At 47.9% G+C, this 21946-nt stretch overlaps 1 protein-coding gene across 1 annotated transcript in view; it reads right to left on the bottom strand.

Annotated features, from left to right (window-relative positions):
* LOC138366393 (uncharacterized) overlaps positions 1–21946 on the bottom strand; it is a 49190-nt gene that overhangs the window by 7218 nt on the left and 20026 nt on the right. The window lies entirely within an intron of this gene.

Here is a 21946-nt window from a genome sequence, read left to right as displayed (position 1 = left end):
CTCATTATATTACACTGCTGGCTCCCTCATTATATTACACTGCTGGCTCCCTCATTATATTACACTGCTGGCTCCCTCATTATATTATACTGCTGGCTCCCTCATTATATTACACTGCTGGCTCCCTCATTATATTACACTGCTGGCTCCCTCATTATATTATACTGCTGGCTCCCTCATTATATTACACTGCTGGCTCCCTCATTATATTACACTGCTGGCTCCCTCATTATATTACACTGCTGGCTCCCTCATTATATTACACTGCTGGCTCCCTCATTATATTACACTGTTCCCTCCCTCACTATATTATACTGCTCCCTCCATCATTATATTATACTGCTCCCTTTATACCTGGTTGATACCTGGTTGATGGGGTTCTGGGAGTTCTTCTACTCCCCAAGCCCGGCCCGAGGCCAGGCTTGACTTGTGAGAGTTTGGTCCACCAGGCTGTTGCTTGGAGCGGCCCGCAGGCCCACATATACCTGGTTGATGGGGTTCTGGGAGTTCTTCTACTCCCCAAGCCCGGCCCGAGGCCAGGCTTGACTTGTGAGAGTTTGGTCCACCAGGCTGTTGCTTGGAGCGGCCCGCAGGCCCACATATACCTGGTTGATGGGGTTCTGGGAGTTCTTCTACTCCCCAAGCCCGGCCCGAGGCCAGGCTTGACTTTTGAGAGTTTGGTCCACCAGGCTGTTGCTTGGAGCGGCCCGCAGGCCCACATACCCACCACAGCCCGGTTGGTCCGGCACTCCTTGGAGGAAACAATCTAGTTTCCTCTTGAAGATGTACCACGGTTGTTCCAGCAATATTTCTTATGCTCGCTGGGAGGGTGTTGAACAACCGCGGACCTCTGATGTTTATACAGTGTTCTCTGATTGTGCCTATGGCACCTCTGCTCTTCACTGGTTCTATTCTGCATTTTCTTCCATAACGTTCACTCCAGTATGTTGTTATTTTACTGTGCAGATTTGGGACCTGGCCCTCCAGTATCTTCCAGGTGTATATTATTTGGTATCTCTCTCTCTTCTCCTTTCTAGAGAGTACATTTGGAGAGCTATGAGACGGTCCCAATAATTTAGGTGCTTTATCGCGTCTATGCGTGCCGTATATGTTCTCTGTATTCCCTCTATTTCAGCAATCTCTCTTGCTCTGAAGGGGGAAGTGAGTACTGAGCAGTACTCAAGACGGGACAACACAAGTGACTTGAAGAGTACAACCATTGTGATGGGATCCCTGGATTTGAAAGTTCTCGTAATCCATCCGATCATTTTTCTGACTGACGCGATATTTGCTTGGTTATGCTCTCTAAACGTTAGGTCGTCGGACATCATTATTCCCAAATCCTTGACATGCTGTTTTCTTACTATGGGCAGATTCGATTGTGTTTTGTACCCTGTATTATGTTTAAGATCCTCATTTTTGCCGTACCTGAGTACCTGGAATTTATCGCTGTTAAACATCATGTTATTTTCTGTTGCCCAATCTCAAACTTTATCAATATCAGCTTGATGAAGACATTGAAAAACTACAGAGGCAATTTTAATGCTGATTTTTGTGTCATCTGCAAAGGACGACACGAAGCTGTGACTTGTATTTTTGTCTATATCTGATATGAGAATAAGGAACAGCAGCGGTGCCAGGACTGTACCTTGAGGTACAGAGCTTTTAACTGCGCTTGGACTCGATTTTATATGGTTGACTGTTACTCTGTGTGTTCTGTTCGACAGGAAATTGAGTATCCAGCGTCCTACTTTACCAGTTATTTCCATTTACCTCATTTTGTGTGCTATCACTCCATGGTCACATTTGTCGAATGCTTTTGCAAAATCTGTGTATCCCACATCTGCATTCAGTTTTTCTTCTAATGCCTCAGTGATTTTGTCGTAATGGTCAAGTAGCTGTGAGAGGCATAATTTTCCTGCTCTAAATCCATGTTGGCCTGGGTTGTGGAGGTCATTGGTCTCCATGTTGGCCTGGGTTGTGGAGGTCATTGGTCTCCATGAATCTAGTGACCTGACTCTTGATCACTCTCTCAAATACTTTTATTATGTGCGACGTTAGTGCAACTGGTCTATAATTCTTTGCCAATGCTTTGGTCCCTCCCTTGTGTAGAGGGGCTATGTCTGCTACTTAAAGTGCGTCTGGTATCTCCCCAGTGTCCAAGCTCTTCCTCCACACTATACTGAGTGCCTGTGCTACTGGCACTTTGCATTTCTTTATATATATTGAATTCCATGAGTCTGGACCCGGGGCCGAGCGAATGGGCATATTGTGAATTTCCCTTTCAAAATCACTATATTACACTATTCCCTCCCTCACTGTATTATACTGCTCCTTCCCTTACTATAATACACTGTTTCCCCCTCACTATAATACACTGTTCCTTCCCTTACTATAATACACTGTTCCCTCCCTCACTACACCACACTATTCCCTCCCTCACTACACCACACTGTTCCCTCCACAGATACCCTCCGCCACTAAGGGGTATACATGCCTAGTGACGACACCATCACTGTAACCAAGGGAGTGTGCCTAGAACGCAAATACTTCTCTTCCTAGAACTTCCTAGAATACTTCCTAGAACTTCCTAGAATACTTCCTAGAACTTCCTAGAATACTTCCTAGAACTTCCTAGAATACTTCCTAGAACTTCCTAGAACTTCTCTCATCTGAAGATTTTTGTTCTGTCTATATCTGAATTAATTTTTGTTGTATTAATACATGAGGTACATGTGCATTAGTGCAGCTGCCCTAGACTATATGAAGTGGAGTACAGGGTGTCAAAAAAGCTAACTAGGTGATGCTAAAAAATCCCCATCACACAGGATGGTTAGTCATACAGAGGCATGTGATAAGCAGTCTGCACTGGCAGACTCCGGATGCATTTTGAGGATATCATCAACACAAGATTGAATAAGGTAGCAGTGGTAATACAAGTCCCCATCTCGCAGGATGGTTAGTCATACAGAGCCATGTGTTTAATAGCCTGCACTGGCAAATTTTGGGTATACTGTGAGGATATCTTCAAGAATACGAGAGTGAATAAAGTAATTGCAAAGCTCCAGGTACCTCATGCCAACTGGTCTGAAAGGTCTAATAACTGGGCATTCAGTGATGAAGTGCGGGAGATCCTGGTGATATTTTAACGAATGTTAAACTCTATGGACTTTGGGCACCGTATTTCATATCCACTGACTTCGTGAAGAGAGCATTGGAGCCGACCTTCTTTCAAGGGGGGCCGACCGTGGACCAGCATGACCGTCTCTACACAATCACCAGTAAATCTTCAAAGCTTAGTTCAGTTATCCCAAAGTATCTTCATCCTCAGATATATATTATGTTTTAGTGATATGAAATGTGTTCTTAGATACACATTATTTATATAATTATTATTAAAAACGTATTAAATTATTATAACAAAATAATCATTATAATTTTTACTTATACACCCAGTGTACCTTGGTATACATACTTGCTTTACAAAATACACCCTGTGTACCTGTGTATACTTACTGGCTTTACATAATACACCCTGTGTACCTGTGTATACTTACTGGCTTTACATAATACAGCCTGTGTACCTGTGTATACTTCCCTGCATCGTGTTTGAAATGGGTTTTCCATAAACACAAATGATATACATTACATATATTAAACAGGTTAAGAGCACCGAAGCACTACGAGGCTGTTTATAACAATAATAACCTCGGGTTGTGGAGTTTACAATCTGGTAAACTGTGTAATATATGTAAACAAACCCTCATGATAAAAAACGTCGTTTCGTTAGTAGTTGGTAAATTTTTGATTAATTAATCTTGGGTACAAGTCCAATATATCAAGTGTTCCAGTATTCACAAAGTATTGACAGAGTTCAGCATACCTCAGCCCGGGAGGGTGAGTCAGTCAATATGAGTAGATAAAGAGACCTGGGAGTGAACGTAACACCTAATCTATCTCCTGAGGCACATATAAATAGGATAACGACAGCAGCGTACTCTACACTGGCAAAAGTTAGAACATCATCCAGAAACCTAAGTAAGGAGGCTTTTAGGGCGCTTTACACTGCCTACGTGAGGCCAGTCTTAGAGTATGCCGCCTCATCATGGAGTCCCCACCTGAAGAAACACATAAGGAAACTGGAAAAGGTTCAGAAGTTTACAAAGAGGCTCGTCCCAGAATTGTGAAGGATGGGATATGAAGAGAGACTGAAGGAACTAAGTGTGACGACGCTAGAAAAGAGGAAAGAGAGGTAGGAAGGTGGAGGGACATGATTGATACATATAAAATACTTAAGGGGATTGACAGAGTTGAAATAGAGGAAATATTCCTAATGAATACCTACAGAACAAGGGGGCATGGTTGGAAGGTTGAGATTCAGAGGTGTCATAGAGATTTCAGAAAGTTTTCATGTAGAGTAAGAGTAGTTGGGAAGTGTGACGACCTAAAGGAGCAACCTGTAGAGGTCAAGTCCATTAATCATTTAAGAGTGGGTATGATAGAGAAATAAGTCAGGAGTCATTTTAGTAAACTATCTCCGGCTTGAATAGCGGCTTCCAAGAGCTAAAGCTTGATCCCGCAGGTATATAGGCGAGTACACATTCCTTGGTCTAACTCCCAGGCACCCATTTACTACCAGGTAAACAGACACACCAGCTGAAAGAAACTTTCATCGAACCCGGGCCGATTGGACTACGAATTCCGAGCGGTCTCCGCTCTGCCGCGAGAACCTTAATGTATAAGTGTATGCGTGTATATGTATAATGCTCCATACACGCTCAGCAACATCAGGGCCCCGGTATACAGGAGACATAACCAATCAAGTATGTATATATATTTTCTTAACTACCATTCTATAACGAACAACTCGTTAAGCAAGACCTAAAGACAACAACAGGCTCACCTGGTGCCCAATTAACCCCCCTAACGACCTCTCAGCCCTGCCAACAGTCTCAAGAGCCAACCAACAGGCCTAAAAAAAACGACTCTCACGGATTTAACCTCAAATGTGATTGGAACAAACAGAAAAACATAGAAGTGAATCGGATTCACAACAGCGGGGGCGAGCGGCCGCTGGTCACTCGGGTTTTGGGTAAAATTGGTCCCTCGCTGACCACCCCCTATTGTTGGTCACCCTTCCAGCTGCTGGCCTGATGCCCCCACCCACCCCCCACCACCCCCACCCAGCCTTACTTCTCTATCTATATCTCTCCTCTGTGTCTGCCTGCTCTGGTGCTCGTTCTGTTGGCATGGTTCTATGTCTTACAACGAGATAGTTTCTCTCTGTCTCTGTCTCTCTCTCTCTCTGTCTGTCTGTCTCTCTCTCACTCTCTCTCTCTCTCTCTCTCTCTCTCTCTCTCTCTCTCTCTCTCTCTCTCTCTCTCTCTCTCTGTCTCTCTCTGTCTCTCTCTGTCTCTCTCTGTCTCTCTCTCTCTCTCTGTCTCTCTCTCACTCTCTCTCTCTCTCTCTGTCTCTCTCTGTGTGTGTCTCTCTCTCTCTGTCTCTCTCTGTCTCTCTCTCTCTCTCTGTCTCTGTTTCTGTCTCTCTCATACACACACTCACTCACTTGTCAAACAGTTAGTCTCTGTGTCGTACCGTTGTCTTACACCGCAGCTCACTACAAAGTCTATAAAGGCTTCAGTAACACCAACTACAAGTGTGTTTATGGCTTCCACAACACCGAGGAACAACCTCTGCCTTAACAACAATAACACCTTCTCACAACGCCAGTAACGGCAGTAATGCGCAGGCCAGTCAAAGTGTTGTTGATAACGCTGATGTTACAGTTAAGTCATAGTGAGAGTGGTGGAGGGATAATAATGGGGGTACCGGGTATATGGGGGTACCGGGTAATAGGGGCTACCGGCAGCCATTGTTGCGTTGATCATGGATACAGTAATTAGAACGCTGAAGGTAATGGTGTTTACGTTATCAATTGTAATAATTGTCATTTGTCAGAGTTACGGACTGTGGGTTATTGAACAAGATTTAATGAACGCAAAAGACCTGTAGCAAAATTTCATAGGAATGACGCCACTGGTGACCATTCCTATGAGACTGTTGGGATTTCGATCACAAGATGGGTTTTAATCATTGTAGAATTGTAACTGTTACGGTCACTAAGAACCAGTAACTGTTACTGGTCACTAAGGACCAGTAACTGTTACTGGTCACTAAGGACCAGTAACTGTTACGGTCACTAAGGACCAGTAACCGGGTTCTTGATGTATAAACCTCTTTAAGTGTATCCGACCCCAAGTCGGTAGTACACTTTCAAGAACTGGCTATATAGTGCAATAGAGAGAAAGGGGAGATGAACAAATCACTATTCCCTTCACCAATATATTTACACTTAAACCCTTAAATTATAATAAATAGGCTATTACTACACTAATGTACATTGATGTCGCTTTCACACAGGACGCCTAAAAGCGCTCACGTGTAGTGTGTGCCAAGCCCAGTGTTTCCTTCCTCCAGTACCTTGTCCACACGTACTGGGGGAAACACTGGCGGGTTCACCTTGTACGTGGGCCAGTCCACCCGCACAGTCTCATGAGGTGCCTATGTCCTACTATTGCTCCCCAGTTACTCGCTGGCAGGTAGGGGACTTCAGCCACACGCTGATCGGGGTCATACAGACAACTGTATACAGGAGTAGCTAACCCCTGGCAGAAGCCTCTAGCACACGGCTAGCAGCCCTTCACTACTGGCATCTCAATGTTGTCCGTTATTCTCTCAAGCCAATCCCGGGGTGCGCCGATCTCTTCCAACACTACATAAGTCAGCAGCTAACACACTGCTCAGATCAGCGGCGGCTTATTTGGTCTTCTTCCAGGACCAAGCAGAGTACGTGGACTGCCCAAGGTCAACTGCCTTCTCCAGTACCGCTGCCTCCACACGTCACCTCTGTGGATATATAATGTCATTAATAAGATGGACAGGGCAACCCAGCCTACAGAACATAAAAAACATCATCACCAAAAAACTCTCACATCTCAACAAAGCCGACCTACACCAGAGAATAGCTGAAGGTTCGTCCTCTGCAATATGGTATGTTCAGGCAACTAAATTAGAAAAGTTAAATATCCCAAAAGGAATCCACAGGGAAATAGCAGTTAGGCTATATAGACTACGTTTAGGTTACAGATGCAACTGGGAGATTGGTGAACCCCGACAGAGAGAATGCATCTTCTGCCAAACTGTCACAGAAAAGCCATTACTTCACTATCTTCTGGAATGTGAAGCAACCAATGACCTTAGAAGAGCTTTAAGAGTCCCTGACTCTTGCAGTAACCACCCTGAAGCCATCAACACAGCCACTCTTCTGGTCAAAAAGGTGTCCAGCAGCTGGAGACCCTGATAAAGACTGTCAAGCACTATCCTCCCCCGCGATAGCAGCCTGACGATTAAAAGCGACCTCAGAACACTGAAAAGAATTACTGAACAAAAAATTGTACCACTTACGGGCTATTCATGCCCGTGCCACCTCTTGGGTGGCTTAATCTTTATAAATCAATCATGGACAGGGCACTGTGGAAACCATGAGATAACATTACACTCCGGGGAGTTGACATTATGTTCGCAGCACAACCTAGGTGGCGCTGATCTTGATCCGCCACCTCGCCAGAGGTCAGCCACGTCGACCGTACTTGCTGACCAAGACAGGCAACCCGAGCCGTACGCTGCTGTCCCGCCGCCACCAATAGATGGCGTTGTCCACGTAGCGGCCAATATCAGGGGGGTTGGAGTGCAGACTTATTGATGGCCCTGGAATTGCCAGTCTACACCCAGACGACGGTGTCGAGACCGTAGCAGTAACAAAGCTAAAATTCAAAGACAGACGCCGAATTGTTCACCATTTTATGGAGAACAATGAACTTCACAACCCAGGACAACATGGATTTAGAGCGGGAAGATCCTGTCTGATGTCACAGCTACTCAACCACTATGACAAAATCACAGAAGCCTTAGAAGAAATACAAAATGCAATTGTTTTATACACAGACTTTGCAAAGGCATTTGATAAGTGTAACCATGGAGTGATAGTCCATTAGACAAACATGGTCCTATATGATTATCTATCTATATATAGAATATAAGGAGTAAGTCAAACAAGATCAAATTCAAACAGAGTGAAAAGCTTTGTATCTCAGAGCACAGTCCTGGTACCCCTGCGGGGACCAAGGAGCCGAAGCTCAACCCCCCCCCCCCGCAAGCACAATTAGGTGAGAACTGCCTCTTCTCATTCTCATATCAGATAAAGACATAAATATAAGTTACATAACGTAAGGTAAAATGAAGATCCTAAACGACATATAGGGTAAGGGGAGGGAGCTTTACTGGTGGGGAGGGAGCTTTATTGGTGGGGAGGGAGCTTTACTGGTGGGGAGGGAGCTTTATTGGTGGGGAGGGAGCTTTATTGGTGGGGAGGGAGCTTTACTGGTGGGGAGGGAGCTTTATTGGTGGGGAGGGAGCTTTACTGGTGGGGAGGGAGCTTTATTGGTGGGGAGGGAGCTTTATTGGTGGGGAGGGAGCTTTACTGGTGGGGAGGGAGCTTTATTGGTGGGGAGGGAGCTTTACTGGTGGGGAGGGAGCTTTATTGGTGGGGAGGGAGCTTTATTGGTGGGGAGGGAGCTTTACTGGTGGGGAGGGAGCTTTACTGGTGGGGAGGGAGCTTTATTGGTGGGGAGGGAACTTTACTGGTGGGAAAGGAGCTTTATTGGTGGGGAGGGAGCTTTACTGGTGGGGAGGGAGCTTTATTGGTGGGGAGGGAGCTTTATTGGTGGGGAGGGAGCTTTACTGGTGGGGAGGGAGCTTTACTGGTGGGGAGGGAGCTTTATTGGTGGGGAGGGAGCTTTACTGGTGGGGAGGGAGCTTTACTGGTGGGGAGGGAGCTTTATTGGTGGGAGGGAACTTTACTGGTGGGGAGGAAGCTTTATTGGTGGGGAGGGAGCTTTACTGGGGGGGAGGGAGCTTTATTGGTGGGGAGGGAGCTTTATTGGTGGGGAGGGAGCTTTACTGGTGGGGAGGGAGCTTTACTGGTGGGGAGGGAGCTTTACTGGTGGGGAGGGAGCTTTATTGGTGGGGAGGGAGCTTTATTGGTGGGGAGGGAGCTTTACTGGTGGGGAGGGAGCTTTACTGGTGGGGAGGGAGCTTTATTGTTGGGGAGGGAGCTTTATTGGTGGGGAGGGAGCTTTATTGGTGGGGAGGGAGCTTTATTGGTGGGGGAGGGAGCTTTATTGGTGGGGAGGGAGCTTTACTGGTGGGGATGGAGCTTTACTGGTGGGGAGGGGGCTTTATTGGTGGGGAGGGAGCTTTACTGGTGGGGAGGGAGCTTTACTGGTGGGGAGGGAGCTTTATTGGTGGGGAGGGAGCTTTATTGGTAAGGGAGGGAGCTTTACTGGTGGGGGAGCTTTATTGGTGGGGAGGGAGATTTATTGGTGGAGGAGGGAGCTTTACTGGTGGGGGAGGGAGCTTTACTGGTGGGGAGGGAGCTTTACTGGTGGGGAGGGAGCTTTATTGTTGGGGAGGGAGCTTTATTGGTGGGGAGGGAGCTTTACTGGTGGGGAGGGAGCTTTATTGTTGGGGAGGGAGCTTTATTGGTGGGGAGGGAGCTTTACTGGTGGGGGAGGGAGCTTTATTGGTGGGGAGGGAGCTTTACTGGTGGGGAGGGAGCTTTACTGGTGGGGAGGGAGCTTTATTGTTGGGGAGGGAGCTTTATTGGTGGGGAGGGAGCTTTACTGGTGGGGGAGGGAGCTTTACTGGTGGGGAGGGAGCTTCATTGGTGGGGAGGGAGCTTTATTGTTGGGGAGGGAGCTATATTGGTGGGGGAGGGAGCTTTATTGGTGGGGGAGGGAGCTTTACTGGTGGGGAGGGAGCTTTACTGGTGGGGAGAGAGCTTTACTGGTGGGGAGGGAGCTTTACTGGTGGGGAGGGAGCTTTACTGGTGGGGAGGGAGCTTTATTGGTGGGGAGGGAGCTTTACTGGTGGGGAGGGAGCTTTATTAGTGGGGAGGGAGCTATATTGGTGGGGGAGGGAGCTATATTGGTGGGGGAGGGAGCTTTACTGGTGGGGAGGGAGGGAGACAGCAGAGAGAGATACCAGAGAACCAGGAACGAGTATGTTAGTGTGAGAAGAGAGGGAGAGAAAAAGTATGACAATGATATAGCTAATAAAGCCAAGACCGAACCAAAGCTACTACACAGTCACATCAGGAGGAAGACAACAGTGAAGGAACAGGTGAAGAAACTTAGGGTGGGCGAGGACAGGTACACAGAGAATGACAAAGAGGTGTGTGAGGAACTCAACAAGAGGTTCCAGGAGGTCTTCACAATAGAACGAGGTGAGGTCACTGTGCTAGGAGAGGTGGCAGTAAACCAGGCGACCTTGGAAGGGTTCAAAATTACTAGAGATAAAGTCAAGAGGCACCTGTTGGATCTGGAGGTGAGAAAGACTGATGGCCCGGACGGAATCTCACCAATGGTATTGAAAGAGTGCTTGCCACTCTCCATAGTGTATAGTAAGTCACTGGAGACGGAAGACCTGCCAGAAATATGGAAGACTGCAAATGTAGTACCAATATACAAAAAGGGCGACTCGAAAAGGTTCAAAGATTTGCCACCAGACTAGTACTCGAACTGAGGGGTATGAGCTACGAGGAGAGACTACGGGAATTAAACCTCACGTCACTGGGAGAGAGAAGAGTTAGAGGGGACATGATCACCACATACAAGATTCTTAGAGGAATTGACAGGGTAGATAAAGACAGGCTATTTACCACAAGGGGCACACGCACTAGGGGACACAGGTGGAAACTGAGTGCCCAAATGAGCCATAGAGACGTTAGAAAGAATTTTTTCAGTGTCAGAGTAGTAGACAAATGGAATGCATTAGGAAGTGATGTGGTGGAGGGTGACTCCATACACAGCTTCAAGTGTAGATATGATAGGCTCAGTATGATATGATTCCTGAGCCCAATAGGCTCAGGAATCTCTACACCTGTTGATTGACGGTTGAGAGGCGGGACCAAAGAGCCAGAGCTCAACCCCAGCAAGCACAACTAGGTGAGTACACACCACACACACACACCCTGTTGATTGACGGTTGAGAGGCGGGACCAAAGAGCCAGAGCTCAACCCCCGCAAACACAACTAGGTGAGTACTAGGTGAGTACACAACACAGATAAAACGAAGAGACGTTATCTCCACTTGTTCAAAACACGAACCTTTACCGCTATATTATTGTGGCCAGGGCTGGGTGTACTCACCTATTTGTACTCACCTATTTGTGCTTGCGGGGGTTGAGCTTTGGCTCTTTGGTCCCGCCTCTCAACTGTCAATCAACTGGTGTACAGATTCCTGAGCCTACTGGGCTCTATCATATCTACATTATAAACTGTGTATGGAGTCAGCCTCCACCACATCACTGCCTAGTGCATTCCATCCGTTAACTACTATGACACTGAAAAAGTTCCTTCTAACGTCTCTGTGGCTCATGAGGGTACTCAGTTTCCACTTGTGTCCCCTTGTTCGCGTCCCACCAGTGTTGAATAGTTTATCCTTGTTTACCCGGTCGATTCCTCTGAGGATTTTGTAGGTTGTGATCATGTCTCCCCTTACTCTTCTGTCTTCCAGTGTCGTAAGGTGCATTTCCCGCAGCCTTTCCTCGTAACTCATGCCTCTTAGTTCTGGGACTAGTCTAGTGGCATACCTTTGGACTTTTTCCAGCTTCGTCTTGTGCTTGACAAGGTACGGGCTCCATGCTGGGGCTGCATATTCCAGGATTGGTCTTACATATGTGGTGTACAAGATTCTGAATGATTCCTTACACAGGTTCCTGAACGCTGTTCTGATGTTAGCCAGCCTCGCATATGCCGCAGACGTTATTCTTTTTATGTGGGCTTCAGGAGACAGGTTTGGTGTGATATCAACTCCTAGATCTTTCTCTCTGTCTGTTTCATTAAGTACTTCATCTCCTATTCTGTATCCTGTGTTTGGCCTCCTATTTCCACCACCTAGTTTCATTACTTTGCATTTACTCGGGTTGAACTTCAACAGCTATTTGTTGGACCATTCACTCAGTCTGTCTAGGTCATCTTGTAGCCTACTATCGTCCTCAGTTTCAATCCTCCTCATAATTTTTGCATCATCGGCAAACATTGAGAGAAACGATTCTATACCCTCTGGAAGATCATTTACATATATCAGAAACAGTATAGGTCCAAGGACTGACCCCTGCGGTACTCCACTCGTAACGTCTCGCCAATCTGAGACCTCACCCCTCACACTGACTCGTTGTCTCCTGTTACTTAGGTACTCCTGTATCCAACGGAGTACCTTCCTTTTCACTCCAGCCTGCATCTCCAGTTTTTTCACTAGCCTCTTGTGTGGCACTGTGTCAAAGGCTTTCTGACAATCCAAAAATATGCAGTCTGCCCACCCTTCTCTTTCTTGCCTTATTTTTGTTGCCTGGTCGTAGAATTCAAGTAACCCTGTGAGGCAGGACCTGCCATCCCTGAATCCATGTTGATGCTGTGTTACAAAGTTCTTTCGCTCCAGATGCTCCACTAGCTTTCTTCGCACAATCTTCAAAATCATCTTGCATGGTATGCAGGTTAGGGACACTGGTCTGTAATTCAGTGCCTCCTGTCTATCCTCTTTCTTGTATATCGGGACTACGTTAGCTGCTTTCCAAATTTCTGGCAGTTCCCCTGTTGCCAGTGATTTGTTATACACCATGGAGAGCGGGAGGCACAGTTCTTCTGCTCCTTCCTTTAGTATCCAAGGGGAGATTCCATCTGGGCCTATAGCCTTTGTCACATCCAATTCTAGTAAACACTTCCTTACTTCCCCGCTGGTAATCTCAAACTCTTCCAGTGGTTCCTGGTTAGCTATTCCCTCTCTTATCTCTGGGTTTTCTCTGGGTGTGGCCAGGGCTGGGTGTACTGGGTGTGGCCAGGGCTGGGTGTAGTGGGTGTGGCCAGGGCTGGGTGTAGTGGGTGTGGCCAGAGCTGGGTGTTGTGGGTGTGGCCAGGGCTGGGTGTAGTGGGTGTGGCCAGGGCTGGGTTTGGCCAGGGCTGGGTGTAGTGGGTGTGGCCAGGGCTGGGTGTTGTGGGTGTGGCCAGGGCTGGGTGTAGTGGGTGTGGCCAGGGCTGGGTGTGGCCAGGGCTGGGTGTACTGGGTGTGGCCAGGGCTGGGTGTTGTGGGTGTGGCCAGGGCTGGGTGTAGTGGGTGTGGCCAAGGCTGGGTGTACTGGGTGTGGCCAGGACTGGGTGTAGTGGGTGTGGCCAGGGCTGGGTGTAGTGGGTGTGGCCAGGGCTGGGTGTACTGGGTGTGGCCAGGGCTGGGTGTGGCCAGGGCTGGGTGTGGCCAGGGCTGGGTGTAGTGGGTGTGGCCAGGGCTGGGTGTAGTGGGTGTGGCCAGGGCTGGGTGTAGTGGGTGTGGCCAGGGCTGGCTGTAGTGGGTGTGGCCAGGGCTGGGTGTAGTGGGTGTGGCCAGGGCTGGGTGTAGTGGGTGTGGCCAGGGCTGGCTGTAGTGGGTGTGGCCAGGGCTGGGTGTAGTGGGTGTGGCCAGGGCTGGGTGTTGTGGGTGAGGCCAGGGCTGAGTGTAGTGGGTGTGGCCAGGGCTGGGTGTAGTGGGTGTGGCCAGGGCTGGGTGTTGTGGGTGTGGCCAGGGTTGGGTGTTGTGGGTGTGGCCAGGGCTGGGTGTACTGGGTGTGGCCAGGGCTGGGTGTGGCCAGGGCTGGGTGTAGTGGGTGTGGCCAGGGCTGGGTGTGGCCAGGGCTGGGTGTGGCCAGGGCTGGGTGTAGTGGGTGTGGCCAGGGCTGGGTGTACTGGGTGTGGCCAGGGCTGGGTGTACTGGATGTGGCCAGGGCTGGGTGTAGTGGGTGTGGCCAGGGCTGGGTGTACTGGGTGTGGCCAGGGCTGGGTGTAGTGGGTGTGGCCAGGGCTGGGTGTAGTGGGTGTGGCCAGGGCTGGGTGTTGTGGGTGTGGCCAGGGCTGGGTGTACTGGGTGTGGCCAGGGCTGAGTGTAGTGGGTGTGGCCAGGGCTGGGTGTTGTGGATGTGGCCAGGGCTGGGTGTGGCCAGGGCTGGGCGTGGCCAGGGCTGGGTGTGGCCAGGGCTGGGTGTAGTGGGTGTGGCCAGGGCTGGGTGTTGTGGGTGTGGCCAGGGCTGGGTGTAGTGGGTGTGGCCAGGTCTGGGTGTAGTGGGTGTGGCCAGGGCTGGGTGTTGTGGGTGTGGCCAGGGCTGGGTGTAGTGGGTGTGGCCAGGGCTGGGTGTACTGGGTGTGGCCAGGGCTGGGTGTAGTGGGTGTGGCCAGGGCTGGGTGTTGTGGATGTGGCCAGGGCTGGGTGTAGTGGGTGTGGCCAGGGCTGGGTGTGGCCAGGGCTGGGTGTAGTGGGTGTGGCCAGGGCTGGGTGTAGTGGGTGTGGCCAGGGCTGGGTGTGGCCAGGGCTGGGTGTAGTGGGTGTGGCCAGGGCTGGGTGTAGTGGGTGTGGCCAGGGCTGGGTGTTGTGGGTGTGGCCAGGGCTGGGTGTAGTGGGTGTGGCCAAGGCTGGGTGTACTGGGTGTGGCCAGGGCTGGGTGTGGCCAGGGCTGGGTGTTGTGGGTGTGGCCAGGGCTGGGTGTACTGGGTGTGGCCAGGGCTGGGTGTTGTGGGTGTGGCCAGGGCTGGGTGTGGCCAGGGCTGGGTGTGGCCAGGGCAGGGTGTTGTGGGTGTGGCCAGGGCTGGGTGTGGCCAGGGCAGGGTGTTGTGGGTGTGGCCAGGGCTGGGTGTGGCCAGGGCTGGGTGTGGCCAGGGCTGGGTGTGGCCAGGGCTGGGTGTTGTGGGTGTGGCCAGGGCTGGGTGTGGCCAGGGTTGGGTGTGGCCAGGGCTGGGTGTACTGGGTGTGGCCAGGGCTGGGTGTGGCCAGGGCTGGGTGTGGCCAGGGTTGGGTGTGGCCAGGGTTGGGTGTGGCCAGGGCTGGGTGTACTGGGTGTGGCTGTGCGTGTTAAGGGGTAAGTAGTGAACCTGTTTGACCGTGTTGAACTTTAAAATATTATGAGGATAAGGAGCTGGGATATGAGGGCGCAGAGAAAGAACAGTGCCCAATCGCTTCTGCTGGGAAGTTCAGGGAAAGAAGAGGTTTAGCCTGGACAGCCTAATTAAGCAATATTACAAGGTGTTGAATCCTCTTGTTGAGATGAGATAACTTGTCTTAGCACCCACGATAACTTGTCTTAGCACCCACGATAACTTGTCTTAGCACCCACGATAACTTGTCTTTGCACCCACGATAACTTGTCCTAGTACCCACGATAACTTGTCCTGGTACCCACGATAACTTGTCTTAGCACCCACGATAACTTGTCCTAGTACCCACGATAACTTGTCCTAGTACCCACGATAACTTGTCCTGGTACCAACGATAACTTGTCCTAGTACCCACGATAACTTGTCCTAGTACCCACGATAACTTGTCCTAGTACCCACGATAACTTGTCCTAGTACCCACGATAACTTGTCCTGGTACCCACGATAACTTGTCCTAGTACCCACGATAACTTGTCTTAGCACCCACGATAACTTGTCTTAGCACCCACGATAACTTGTCTTAGCACCCACGATAACTTGTCCTAGTACCCACGATAACTTGTCCTGGTACCCACGATAACTTGTCTTAGCACGCACGATAACTTGTCCTAGTATCCACGATAACTTGTCCTAGTACCCACGATAACTTGTCCTGGTACCCACGATAACTTGTCCTAGTACCCACGATAACTTGTCCTAGTACCCACGATAACTTGTCCTGGTACCCACGATAACTTGTCCTAGTACCCACGATAACTTGTCTTAGCACCCACGATAACTTGTCTTAGCACCCACGATAACTTGTCCTAGTACCCACGATAACTTGTCTTAGCACCCACGATAACTTGTCCTAGTACCCACGATAACTTCTAATAACATCTAATACACCAAAATACAGCTACAACTTAATACCAAGCTCATTATGTTCTCCATACATGGCATACACAGGTATACATACACGGTATACACAGGTATACATACACGGTATACATACACGGTATACACATGTATACGTACACGGTATACACAGGTATACATACATGGTATACACAGGTATACATACACGGTATACACAGGTATACATACACGGTATACACAGGTATACATACACGGTATACACAGGTATACATACATGGTATACACAGGTATACATACATGGCATACATGCATGGTATACACAGGTATACATACACGGTATACACAGGTATACATACATGGTATACACAGGTATACATGGTATACACAGGTATACATGGTATTCACAGGTATACATCCATGGTATACATACACGGTATACATCCATGGTATACACAGGTATACATACATGGTATGCACAGGTATACATACACGGTATACACAGTCTAACATAAATACTGCGCGGGGGGGGGGGCGCTTGTGTATGGACGCTTCTGGTTGGGTTGAACAGTTGTGTTTGTTACGGAGTAGCAGATGGAGTGAGCTGGTGGTAGTCCTGTGTCTATGTCACGGGCCCGTGTGTGCGTGTCTATGTCACGGGCCCGTGTGTGCGTGTCTATGTCACGGGCCCGTGTGTGCGTGTCTATGTCACGGGCCCGTGTGTGCGTGTCTATGCCCCGGGCCTGTGTACTTGCACATGTGTGTTCATGTGCATGAATAATAAGTCATTTTACCTTACAATGAAAAATAATTCATAAATGTATATATATTTTACGAGCATCAAATAATACCATGCTAGAGTGGCGCAGGTGTGGAGGAGCCCACACCTGTCCCACCTCTCCACATGTGCTGAGGTGCTTTACCCTAAGCTTCAAGCTTACACAGGACCGTGTCACATGGTCATTTAGAGCTGTGTCACATCGACATTTAGGGCTAATAGGCGTCACTCCACGCAGCACCGAGCCACAGCCGGCCGTCTCGCCAATTCTGTCCTAGTGCCACAGCATAGAGGGATCCTAGCGCACGTCGGACGGGTGTAATCCTCGGGAGTAAGGCTCTGTCACTTAATTCCACCTTGTGCCCTGGCAGCTCAGGTACTTTCCTCCGACGGCCTAGCCAGGACTCACGCCGTCTCCCCGTTCCGTGTCTGTGCCAGACCAGTGACGGAGCCTAGATAACCTTTTGAGACCGAAGAGCCAGTTTGTCGTCCTTCTCGCTCTTGTTGTCCTTGTCTGGGGTAGTTGTAACGAGGTGGTTCATGTGGTTGACGATAGTCATCTTTCGTGTGCAATAAATGTTCAGTTATTGTTGTGGTTGATTGTTGCAGCGTTCTCTTGTCCTTCTTGGAGTGCAACACTGATTGTTCCTCCTCATCGTTGGCGGTGATGAGGTAGTTAGTAGTGATTGTGGTAGTTAGTGGTGATTGTGGTATTTAGTGGTGATTGTGGTAGTAATGGTGATTGTGGTAGTTAAGTGGTGACTGTGTTGGGTGTTCAACCAGGTTGTTGGTGCCGGCAAAGTTTCGCGATCACTTGCGAAACCTCTACATCTCTCCTCAGTCATGGCGGCTGTGTTTACATGTATTAAAGAGGTTGTGAGCTCCGAAGCACAACGAGGTTGTCTATAACAACCTCGGGTTGTGAAGGCTCCAAGGTTGTGAACTGTTTAATATATGTCAACAAAGCCGCCACGATTATAAAGAGATGCACAGGTTTCGTCAATAGTTGAGTTAACACTTGATGAGACCTGGAGCGGGAGGTGTGAGGCCTAGAGGGTCGTGACAGTCCCCGGCACCGCCCGGGACACCGCCTGAGGGTCAACAAGATCAGACATCTTGCTTGTTTCATTGTTACCGAGTCATTTGTCCCTTGTTAAGGCCGCGACGACTGTGACAGTTCTCGTATGGTTGGTGTCGTGTCACTTTACCCTGGTGACCTGCTGCTTGGGGTGGTGGGTAGCCCCTGACTCGCTGCTGGCAGGGTCAGCGTTCGAGCCCTTACCTTGAGGTTACCTTGAGGTGCTTCCGGGGCTTAGCGTCCCCGCGGCCCGGTCGTCGACCAGGCCCTGTCCAATAGGTTGGTACCTAACCTTCACATTGTCCTGTCCCAGCTCCTTGTCCCCATCTTCCCTTCCTTGTGCTGTGTGTTCATACTGATTTAGCGATTTCTCCTGATTATTACTTTTCGTGGTATTACAGTCCTGGCCGCTTCTTTTCATAATAATTGGAAACCAGAATAATTAAGGGAGACATGATCACCACATACAAAATTCTCAAGGGCAATTAGCAGGATGGATAATGACACATTATTCAACACTGGTGGGACACGAACAAGGGGACACAGGTGGAGACTGAGTACCCACATGAGCCACAGAGACGTTAGAAAGAACATTTCCAGTGTCAGAGTAGTTAACAGGTGGAATGCATTAGGCAGTGATGTGGTGGAGGCTGACTCCATACACAGTTTATAATGTAGATATGATAGAGCCCAGTAGGCCCAGGAACCTGTACACTAGTTGATTGACAGTTGAGAGGCGGGAACCAAAGAGCCAGAGCTCAACCCCCGCAAGCACAATTCAGTACACCCGCCCCCCCCCCCCCCCCACACAAATGGTTGATAGAGCGACGGTGTTCAGCGCCGCGGGTCGGGGGTTCGAGTCTTCAAGCGCCCAGCTGAATGAAACGATACTATCCAAGGTAATGTTGTTGACAATTTATTTGGAACAAGTTAAGTGGGAAGGCGGTGGTGGAGGCCAAGACCGTCAGCAGTTTCACAGTGTTATATGACAAAGAGTGCTGGGAAGACGGGACACCACGAGCGTGGCTCTCATCCTGTAACTACACCTAGGTAATTACACTTAGGTAATTATCCTTGGGTAATTACACTAAGGTAATTACACTTAGGTAATTATCCTTGGGTAATTACACTAAGGTAATTACACTTAGGTAATTATCCTTGGGTAATTACACTAAGGTAATTACACTTAGGTAATTATCCTGGGGTAATTACACTAAGGTAATTACACTTAGGTAATTAGATGATAATTATATTCGAGCACCTAATGGACATTCCCTCAAGGTGTTATCACTAGCGACAACCTTGACACCCACAAACATCAAGTTATCATCCAGTTATCATTGAATGAACAAGTGAACAATCCAAGTTTCAAATAAACAGTTGGGAAACAGCAAACAATGGCGCTGTTCTTAACAAGAACAGGCGAACACTTGTATAGAACGGTAATTGTTCTGCTGGAATTGTTCACCTGTACTCACCTAGTTGTACTCACCTAGTTGTACTCACCTAGTTGTGCTTGCGGGGGGTTGAGCTCTGGCTCTTCGGCCCGCCTCTCAACTGTTACTAACTACTAATTTTTTTCCACACACACCCCCAGAAAGCAGCTCCGTAGCAGCTGTCTAACTCCCAGGTACCTATTTACTGATAGGTAACAGGAGCATCAGGGTGAAAGAAACTCTGCCCAATTGTTTCCGCCGGTGGTCGGGATCGAACCCGGATTCAGGGATTACGAGTCCCAAGCGCTGTCCATTCAGCCACGGCCTCTGTAGTTAAGATGTGTTCTTAAGTCATTGATGATTTTTTGGTGAATATTTTAAAATGTGATTTTAAGTTATCTTAAGTGGTGATCTTAAGTAACACCTTAAGCGATCATCTTAAGTACCACCTTAAGCGAGCATCTTAAGTACCACCTTAAGCGAGCATCTTAAGTACCACCTTAAGCGAGCATCTTAAGTACCACCTTAAGCGAGCATCTTAAGTACCACCTTAAGCGAGCATCTTAAGTAACACCTTAAGCGAGCATCTTAAGTACCACCTTAAGCGACCATCAGTAACAACCCGAGGTTATTGTGTTATAAACAACCTGGCAGCTCTCCGGAGCTCTTAAACTGCACAATAAATGTAAACACAGATGCACAGGTTTCGTACCGGCTCACAATTCCGGTGGTCTGGTGTAGTTTAATGTCAATTAATCTCTAATTACCTGTGAAACCGGGAGCGGAGGCTGACAAGATGAGGCTTGCGGCCACGGCCAATTGGCTCGTTAGCGGGAGACGAGCCATAAACGTCTAGATAACGACTGTTACATATGCAACAGTGTCGGGGGAGAGGGGGGCGGGGCGTGCGCTTCTCGATGCTTCTCTGCCCGGCCGCCATAATGGCCGCTCACGCATGCGCACTTCACCACCTGCGCTAATGACCCATTAGCCTCCAGGAACCTGTCTGCTCTCCCAATGCATTTTAGTAACTATTTTAAGGCACTGAAATATTGGCGTTATCTGTTTCCCGGGGTCCTGGTGGCACAGCCGGGTTGGTTCACGACTCGCAATCAAGAATTTGCGGGTTCGAATCCCGGGCGGGACAGAAATGGTTGGGCGCGGGTCCTATCACCTGACGCGCCTGTCCACCTAGCAGTAAATACATGCACAATGAATTAAATGCTTCGGTTACGGTGGGTTGGTTGGGTTAGTACGTTTATGGGTACGCCCTCTTCATTCGAGTTATGATAGCAGACGGGCTGTCCGCCTTGCTGACACCGTGTTATGATAGCAGGCGGGCTGTCCGCCTTGCTGACACCATGTTATGATAGCAGGCGGGCTGTCCGCCTTGCTGACACAATGTTATGATAGCAAGCGGGCTGTCCTCCTTGCTGACACCATGTTATGATAGCAGGCGGGCTGTCCGCCTTACTGACACAATATTATGATAGCAGGTGGGCTGGCCGCCTTGCTGACACAATGTTATGATAACAGGCGGGCTGTCCACCTTGCTGACACGATGTTATGATAGCAGGCGGTCTGTCCGCCTTGCTGACGCGATGTTATGATAGCAGGCGGGCTGTCCGCCTTGCTGACATTATGTTATGATAGCAGGCGGGCTGTCCGCCTTGCTGACACAATGTTATCATGATAGTTTAACAACAGTAGGTTGCTTTAGGAATGAGGACTGTAATTCTCTATCCATACTTCTCTGATATAAGTGCACTTATAAGTGCACTTATTCCTGTAAAAGTACATCTCGGCTACATTAAGAAAATCTTACCAATAAGGTTAAAAAATATTCGAGTTATTCACATAAATAATTCCCCTTTGAGACACACATTCAATAATCGCGATTATACAAAATAAAGTTGAGATTATATATTTATGACGATATTATATTTACTGTCAAACATATCAAATTAAACTGATTGTCTGATTTCCCACAAAACTTGAATTATTGAGCAATGAAAACTGAATTACCGGTGAGAAGGGCATATACACGCGATCACAAAGTTATACATAAGATAAAATTATTCAAGTAACAATAAAATAACACATTGTTCTATAGTAAAGTTTACTGTAAATGTTCTGTAGTAAAGTTTACTGTAAATGTTCTGTAGTAAAGTTTACTGTAATTGTTCTATAGTAAAGTTTACTGTAAATGTTCTGTAGTAAAGTTTACTGTAATTGTTCTATAGTAAAGTTTACTGTAAATGTTCTGTAGTAAAGTTTACTGTAAATGTTCTATAGTAAAGTTTACTGTAAATGTTCTATAGTAAAGTTTACTGTAAATGTTCTATAGTAAAGTTTACTGTAAATGTTCTGTAGTAAAGTTTACTGTAATTGTTCTATAGTAAAGTTTACTGTAAATGTTCTATAGTAAAGTTTACTGTAAATGTTCTATAGTAAAGTTTACTGTAAATGTTCTATAGTAAAGTTTACTGTAAATGTTCTATAGTAAAGTTTACTGTAAATGTTCTGTAGTAAAGTTTACTGTAATTGTTCTATAGTAAAGTTTACTGTAAATGTTCTATAGTAAAGTTTACTGTAAATGTTCTGTAGTAAAGTTTACTGTAATTGTTCTATAGTAAAGTTTACTGTAAATGTTCTATAGTAAAGTTTACTGTAAATGTTCTGTAGTAAAGTTTACTGTAATTGTTCTATAGTAAAGTTTACTGTAAAT

Source organism: Procambarus clarkii, chromosome 19 (assembly GCF_040958095.1).
Source record: "Procambarus clarkii isolate CNS0578487 chromosome 19, FALCON_Pclarkii_2.0, whole genome shotgun sequence".
NCBI classification, from domain to species: Eukaryota; Metazoa; Arthropoda; class Malacostraca; order Decapoda; family Cambaridae; genus Procambarus; species Procambarus clarkii.
This window is presented reverse-complemented; position numbering and strand designations above follow the sequence as displayed.